The 9,071-nt window shown below is 41.5% G+C and overlaps 1 pseudogene; it reads right to left on the bottom strand.

Moving 5' to 3' along the window:
* Nucleotides 1-897: 897 nt before the first annotated feature.
* Nucleotides 898-1,292, bottom strand: LOC115276330 (annotated as a pseudogene).
* Between the last annotated feature and the right edge of the window lie 7,779 nt (nucleotides 1,293-9,071).

Raw genomic sequence — 9,071 nt, 5'->3', positions numbered from 1 at the left:
TGCGGGCTCTCTTAGCTGAAAGATGTAATGTGTATTTCAAGAAATGCATATCCACATCTTAATGGCCAAAACAGATATCCATGAGGAACTGTTAAATGTTCTTACCCAACTACCTCTCCCAACTCCGCATCTTAAATCAACTTCATACGTATAAAACAAAACCTTGTATATAAAACAAAACCAAACAAAATCCAGAAACTTTTTTCCCTTCTAAATTAGTGACCTCATGGATTTTGTTTTACAGCTTCTAGAAAATGATTTGGTGACCCTTCTGGTAAACAGGAGGCTGGCAAGAATAGAAACAGCTCTGCTTGTACTCCACCAGATCACAGGCAGGTCAGAGGAGCCTGGCGACCTGTCGGTACCTGTGTACTAAGAAGGATCACGTACCTGGGAGGCCTCTGGCTTGGTACAAGGGATATCCCTAGTGCCAGTGTATGTGAAGTCTATGCTATCAAAGCTCTCCCGTGCTATCTCAGACCCAAATTTTAGCACCAGTTTGTTCCATTTCACTTTCTGGCGTTGAAACACAAAGGAACCAGTGTCTAGAGGCAAGTGACACATGCCTCAAACTTGCCTTCCATCTTTAATTTCTTCATAAACTTCAAAGACCAAAACCCATTTCTTTTTTAAAAATGGATTCCTGCTGGGGCACTGGGTGGGTCAGTTGGTCAAGCCTCTGGCATTGGCTCAGGTCACAATCTCAGGGTTCGTGGGTTCGAGCACCATGTCGGGCTCTGTGCTGACAGCTTGGAGACTGGAGCCTGCTTCAGATTCTGTGTCTCCCTCTTGCTTTCTGCCCCTCCCCTACTCATGCTCAGTCTCTGTCTCTCTCTCAAAAATAAAATAAACATTAAAAAAATTAAATGGATAACTGCTGTCAGCCTTGATGGCCAATTACAAAGACCTCAACTTCCCAATGGACAAGAGAGACTTCTTCATTTTCCAGGTCATGTTTGGGATGAGGTGCATGTGGTCATCCACATACCTGGTCACACTGTCTCCAGCTGCCACTTCACCTGAAGCTCTCTATTTCCTGCATCTGTTGAATCTTTGACTTTGTCATTGCAGTGCACGGTGCACTGGGCCAGACAGTCCTGGAATTTCTTCAACTGGGCTTGAGCCAGAGGCACATGGCAGCGCTCAATGCCCTGGTGGACCTGCCGTGTGGACGCCCAGCTGTCCTTACAACAGCTGTACCAGAACATGAGCATCTTCCGGATGTTCTCTCTTCAGACTCTTCACCTTGGAGTCAACTGCCTTTGCAGCTGGAGCTGCTGCAGGTCTCCCATGGTGACCCTGCACCGCATCCCTCCAGAGGGTGACCACCTGAACTCTGGCACTCGGGCCTGCCTGTTTCACAGTTCCTAATATAGGTAGCTTCTGTGGGAGAGGCAGCATCAGAGGTGCCTAAAAATAAGGCTGATGCCAAGAAAGTAGGCCTTCTCCCCTACTATGGGTGCCGTGGTGTGCAGTCCAGATTCCCCTTTCGGGACTGAGGGACTCATTTACCCAGAACGAGGGAGTGCTGGTGACTGACGGTGTCCAGCCAAATTATTTTCAGCCCCCTTCACAGGGCAGCCCACATGTATGGGCTGATCATTTGGGGTTGGGTGGGTATAAAGTCCTGGTCCCCTTGACTTAAGGGACGGGGGGTCCCTGAGGGGCCATCCAGCTCCAGAGCTCCGACAGGACTGGCTGAAGTCTGGACTGCACATGTGTGGCAGTTTCTTCTTCCTCTGCCCAGCCCTGCTCCTATCACTCTACTGGGGATGTTCCTAAGGGCGCTCTCCAATAAACTTACACAGAAATGTCAGAGTCCTTTTCCCAGGAGCCCCAACGTACGGCATGTGCCAGGGCCACAGAAAGCCTTTCATGAGCATTCATTACAGAGAATGAGACTGTCACTATCAAAGTATGTATTAATGGATGGGTCTCAAGCAAAATGAGCCATACTCCCTACTCATGTTCTAGCTTATGTTCTAAAACTGCAACACAGAGATGTCGTAAACAGCACACTAGTCTCTAAAGGACTTTAAATATAAAGTTATTTTACGGGAGGAATCATAGCAAGGACAAATAAAACATTTTAATATCAAAAACAAGAGCTGAGTCCAGATGACGAGCAGTTCTTGATCTTCTGGTTACTATAAGCCTTAACTTTTGTTTGTTTTGTTTTTTTCTGGTTGTTTGCTTTCCTGGTCCCCTCCCCTGTAAAGCTGCCAGATAATGCCACTTCCCTAAGGCCCCATCAAGGGAGGGAACACGGGCGGGGCCGGCTGTACTCGGACATCAAAAGATTCCTGCGTCCCCACTGCCCCCTAATGGGTTCTCTGAGCACTGAGGCCTCCATTGTACAGTTCTTTTCAACTGCTGACACTATTATCAGTAAAATGGCTCAGTGTGACCGCACCAAACTATGGGCCATTAGTTTTCATGAGGCAATATTCTGGGGCTTATTTTGGCTTTTGGAAAGAAGTTGTGTTCACCATCTCCTTTTTCCTCTTTACATTTGGGTACATATATCCCCGGCTACCCAGGTTGTCTGGTGTAAGTATTCTCCAACCACCAAAAAAATTTTAAAAAGGTGGCTCTATTATCCATTGTACAATAATAGTGATATAGAATGTTCCAGGCTGTTTCTGTAATAACTAATCTTTTTCTACGTTAAATCAATAGTCAACATGAACCTGGGGGTGCGAAACACTCAGATAAAGAGGGTATTTTCAGGGGCTGTAATGCAGATGAATCCCATTACCTCCGAGTTTAAAAGACCATCTTAAGACTACCTACTACCACTGTTGGTTGTTATATGAGAAAGCATGAGAGCCGCCCCCCTCCCCCCGAAAAAAGAAAAAAGTTCCTGTCACCACACTAGAGGGCAAAGCCCATTGGACTCTCTCCTGCATGTAGGGAAGTCAAAGTAATTCATTCTCACGCTTTCCTTCCTGGCCTTCAAAGAGCCCCTGTGACTGCTTCAGCCTCCACTGCCCACATCTTCCTGCTAGACCTTGACCCACAGGCTTTCTATGGCCTTTTGTTTCTGACAATCACATATGCTTTTGTAATCTCTCTTATTACTTCTAAGCTTGTTAAACTACTGCTGGCTTCTAGAGATCCCCTTAATCTGCTGAGACTCCCCCACCCATTCCCCAAATACACACACACACACACACACAAGATCACCTAAAACTATCCTAGCTAGTTTACAAATACTTTTCTTTTTATTTTGAAAAATTTGAAACATACAGAAAAGCTGAAAGATTAGTAGAATAAACACACATATCCTCCACAATGACCATTAACATCTTAACTTCTTGCCACAATTTAAATTCTTTCTTTCTTTTGCTCTCTAAGTAAACATATATACATATATGTGTATGTACACACACACATACACACACACACACATCCCCCCTTATCTGCAGTTTCACTTTCCATGGTTTCAGTTACCCACGGTCACCTGCAGTCTACAAGGAGATAAGCCTCTTCTGATGCACAGTCAGAAGGTTAATAGAAACATGGCACCGTGTCACAACACCTACGTCATTCCCCTCACTTCATCGCATTGCAAAGGCATTTTATCATCTCACATCATCACAAGAAGGGTGAGTACAGTACATGAAGATATTTTGGGAGAGAGAAACCACAGTCATATAACTTTTATTACAGTATGTTGTTATATACTGTAACATATATGTACAGCATATTATTTATATTATATAATATATAAACAGTATTATATGATATATGATACCATATATGATGTTATATTATAATATTGTTCTATTTTATTATTTATTATTGTTAATCTCTTACTATGCCTCATTTATAAATCAAACTTTATCATAGGATGTTTATATGGGAAAAAACACAGTATATATAGGGTTTGATATTATTTGTGGTTTCAGGCATCCTCTGGGGGTCTTGGAACATAGTGCCCATAGATAAGGGGCAACTACTGTGTAAATACACACAAGTATACATGTATTCATACACACATCCACATGAACTTTATGAAATTTCATACAATTTTTTTTGATGAATCATTTAAAGATAAATTACAGATACTTCGTCCCTAAATACCTGAATGGGTCATTTTCTTAAGTAACCAAGGTAAATTTCACACTCAATAAAGTTAACAGTAATTCAATATCATCTAATACCCAGTCCATATTCAAATTTCCCAAAGTACTGTTATAGCTTTTTCAAACCAAGACCCAATAAAGATTTACCCATTGCATTTATTGTTAGGTCTTCTGTCTTTTAATCTAGAGCAGTTCCCCACTCTTTTTAATGACACTGACCTTTTGAAGAATGTAGGCATTTTCTTACAGAAGGTCTCACATGCTGGATCTGATTCTTCCATCAGGGTCATTGTATCTGTTCCTCTAACTCTGTATTTCCTGTAAACTGAAATTTGGGTAAAAAGGCTTGATTATATTCAGGTTAAGCATTTTTGGCAGTTCTCACTGGTGATGCTGTTATTTCATGTTGCATCAAATCAAAAGGACTATGAAGTCAGGTTGTTGCACCTTTGATAGTGCTCAGTGTGATCAGTAGGTTAAATGGGTGACTGCTGATTTCTGCATTTCCCCCTTTGCAATTAAGTAATCTATGGGGTGATATTCTGCCACTTTGCAAACATCCCCTTTCTCCTACTTCTTTATAAGATGGGCTTTAGCTTCTATTGATGACCTTTGCCTCAATTATTTGGGACTGCACATGACAATTTCACCAATTCTATTATTCCATCTCTAGGTACTAGCCAGTATTCTCCTACAAAGAAAAAAGACCTTTCCCTCACCCTTGATTCTGAGTATCAATCGAGACTTAGGGATTTTAATGTTTATTTTTGAGAGAGAGAGAGAGAGAGAGAGAGAGAGAGCGAGCGAGCGCAAGCACATGAGTGGGAGAGGGACACAGAGAGAGGAACACAGATCTGAAGCAGGCTACAGGCTCTAAGTTGTCAGCAGAGAGTCCGATGTGAGGCTTGAACTCAGGGATTGCAAGATGCCCTGAGCCAAAGTTGGATGCTTAACCAACTGAGTCATCCAGGTGCCCCAAATTTAGGGATTCTAAAAATGCACTCAGTGCTCCGATAATCTATCACAGTCCTTATTCTGTTTAGCCCAACTTGACTCACATTTGGCCAGGGGAGTCACATTGGGTTCTGTGAGCTCTTGACTTGATCATATTAGTTTTGAGACACTTCCTTGCTTTCTGGCAAGGTGTTCTAGGCTCACCTTTATATTTTGTACTTTCTGGGCCCGAGACCTAAAAATAGCCATTTCTAAAAAAAATGCTATCTATTTTATGGGCAAAGGTATCTAGATATCAAGGTACGGACACGCTCCATTGGGAGAAATTATATACCTTTTTTAAAAGATTAGTATTTTTTAAAGTTTTTAAAATTTATTTTGAGAGAGAGCGGGGGTGGGGGTTGGGCGGAAAATGAGAATGAGCAGTGGAGGGACAGAGAAAGAGGGAATCCCAAGCAGAGCCAGACTTGGAGCTCAAAGTCACAAACGGTGAGATCATGACCTGAGTCGAAATCAAGAGTCGGATGCCCAACCAATTGAACCACCCAGGTGCCCCTATATATACTTCTAAGAAATATACAGTAAAACCTTGGTTTGCAAGCATAATTCCTTCCAGAAACATGCTTGTAACCCAAAGCACTTGTATATCAAAACAAATTTCAAGAACCATTGGCTCCGTAGTTCAGCATGATGTACTACTCGTATTGCAAGACATCACTCATTTATCAAGTTAAAATTTATTAGAAATGTCTGTCTTGTGGAGCACTCACAGAATAAATTACTCGCAATCCAAGGTTTTACTGTATATAAAAACAACTCTAATTCAACTTTAACATCAGAGGGCTTTGCCCCCTAAAACCTTATATTTTTCTTTCTTTCCTCTTTGAGTTCTAATATAAACATGTTATTCACTTTATACTAGACATGAGTTTCAAAACTGTCTTGCCCATAGTACTATTAGCAATAAATCTGTGACAGTTGAGATTTTTTTTTGTCTTTGTTCTTTTTTTTTTAAACATTTTATTTATTTTTGATACAGAGAGAGACAGAGCATGAGAGGGGGAGGGGCAGAGAGAGAAGGAGACACAGAATCTGAAGCAGGCTCCAGGCTCTGAGCTAGTGTCAACACAGAGCCTGACGCGGGGCTCGAACCCACGAACGTGAGATCTGACCTGAGCCGAAGCCGGAGGCTTAACAGACTGAGCCACCCAGGCGCCCCTGTCTTTGTTCTTTTTGCCTTCTAAGAACATATGTAAGACTATTCTTTAACACTACTTTCAAATGTCTAAAGAACTTTGAATGACTCTCCCCTTTCTGATCCTTGTAAAGCCTTAGGTTACAATCTTTTTCAAACTGAAGGAATCCTATTTTCTCTTTTAGTGGCATGTTTTCTTTCTTTAGTGGAACATGTAAAACACGGGAGTAGCTGAGAATGCACATCCTAAGATAAGCGAGTTAGTGCAGTTTTAGGTGAACAAACCAGAAATGCTGTGACTGATGAGAACCTGCATTGGTCAGCATCCATTTAAGGTGTTTTTCTCTCAACTTAAAATGAATGATGCCACCTAAAAATCATCTCAGGATATATTTTCAATGCACTGTACCCCAAAACACTCCCTAAGTACAAAAAGCCAGTAGCCTGCTCTGCAGCAAGTCTCCATGCAAACATTCAAAACCCCAATTATGACTAAAGAAGACAAAGGGCACAAGAACCTATTATGGTTGCTTGTGAATGTGACTGTCCCTGACTCTGAATCATCACTTTAGGCATCTGTCAAAATAGCAAAAAAAGTGAGCAAATCTGAGGCTACTTTTAGTCAGGAAGGATCCAGTAAAAGCTACGCTAAAGAATGCAGTCTCTCAGTTAACCAATTGTTTGTGGCACAAACGACACTGCTCTGCAGTGGGTTCGCACGTTTCCAAAGGCAGCTGCTATACACTTTAATTTTCTTTAGTAGTGAAAAGAAATAGTTGTATATTCTAATGACAATTTGGAGTCTTCAAATGTTGCTTACCTACTAGGATTTTTTTTTTAATGTTTATTTGAGAGACAGCACTTGGGGATGGGGCAGAGAGAAAGAGAGAGAATCCCAAGCAGGTTTCCACACTGTCAGTGTGGAGCCTGACGTGGGGCTCCACCTCACCAACCAAAAGTTCATGACCTATGACAAAATCAAGAGCTGGGCACTTAACCACCTGAAATGCCCAGGCACCCCTACTTGCTAGGTTTCAGTAAAATAAATATCAGGTTTAAAGAACTAGACATTTTAGATACCGTTGTTTTTGAAGAATAAACCTGACCAGATTTGAATGAGAATGTTAGGCACTGCAAGTAGATTTTCATACTTCAATGGAGATGGTAAGTCTGAGCACTAATTTGAAGTATCGCTCTTAGTCAAAGTTTATACTTGCTCCAGTTTTGTCTCTATGAACCACTGTGAAAATTAAATGGGTACATGTAAAGTGCTTAGAATGATGCATGGCACATACAACTGTTAACTCTTTGTGAGAACTAAAAATAAAACTATTGATTTTTTCCGCCACCAAATACAATCTATGTTGCACAGAGGAGGGAGAGATTACAAGCAATATTGCAAACAAAAGGTATCAAGATGATCCAGAAATCCATATAGGAGCTTATAATAAATACTTTCCTATTTTCTGATGGGGGGGTTCATTAAGAGTTCTCTTATTTGAGAGATTTTTACACATCTGTAAAGTTTACTTTATACTTGGGGGAGATCCTCCTGGCATTAGTTCTTAAAATACACAATTAGAATAAGAGCAGTTCTTAAAAAATTACATTATATTTTAAACAAATTTCTAAGATGTTAAGGAATTACATCTTTTCTATTGTCTTCCCTCTTAATTCTAGCAACACACTGCTGCCCTCTGCAGCATTTTCAGTTCTTACAAACTGCCATCCAATTATCACAAACCTGATCTAGTTTCCATCTCTATAAGGTTATCTGACTCAATAAGAGGAACATATGTCTGTATATGTAGAGAAAAAAAGAGGAGTCCCCTTCAAAAAAGCAAGAAGGCATTAAAGCAAGATGTTGTCACAGTCCAAAAGAGCCCATCTGAGAGGAGGGTCTTCTTGAACGTCCAGCAAAAGACCCCAATCCGCCTGGGAAGGTTCTTTCCTGGACTCTTTGTGTCACAGGATTTTATCTTTTTAACTGGAAAAAAACGGTATACACATGGAAAAAAATTTTTAAAGGGTAAACAGTAATGAAAATATTTGGCTTCCATTCCAAATCTCCAGATAGGTTTATGTATCCGTCTAGAAAAAGTATATATTATTACAAACATACTCAATGTGCATGTCTTTTTAAACATAAATGGAAGTATTCACATCACTCTGCTCATCATTCAAGACTGTAACTTGAAGACGGTTCCCTATCAGGTAAGATTTAACCTATATACAATTTACTTTATTAAAACCAAGTAGGTTGTAACAAAATATATTTTAAATAAATCAACCACTTCTCCAACAGGTTCTGCCACAATTTAATTAGCTTTTTATTGCTACCAAGGCTTTTATTATTACACAAAGCGATGACTGTCAAACTTGGGCGGACATTGGTGTCACCTGGAGCGCTTGTTAAACTAGGTTGCTACGCAACCTCGAGATTCTGATTCAGCAGGTGTGGGATGGGGGCTGAGAATCTGCATTTGCAATAAATTACCAGTTACTGCTGATGTTGGGGTTGCGGGGATCACACTTTGCGAACCAACACCAGTATGAACGCTGCACTAAACTCCGTTCCTTCCCACCTCCCGGCACCACTCGTCTAAGAACGCACCCGCGATTACTCGCTTGGGACCGTCAGGAATCGCCCAACTGCACCAACTCCTACGGAAGGCAAGATCTCTCCCGCAGCAGAAATTGACGTAAGAGAAACCTACATCCGGCGCCCGGCGCGGCCCACTGACGCCATTTCCTTCCTACGAAGCTCCGCCTGGTCTGCGTCCCTGGCGCCAGTAAGGCTAGGCCGCCCAAAGAACGCTGGGAATCGCGTGAGT

The sequence above is a fragment of the Suricata suricatta genome, chromosome 2 (assembly GCF_006229205.1).
Source record: "Suricata suricatta isolate VVHF042 chromosome 2, meerkat_22Aug2017_6uvM2_HiC, whole genome shotgun sequence".
Lineage (NCBI taxonomy): Eukaryota > Metazoa > Chordata > Mammalia > Carnivora > Herpestidae > Suricata > Suricata suricatta.
The sequence above is the reverse complement of the archived record's forward strand: the minus strand, read 5'-3'. Positions and strand labels throughout refer to the sequence as shown.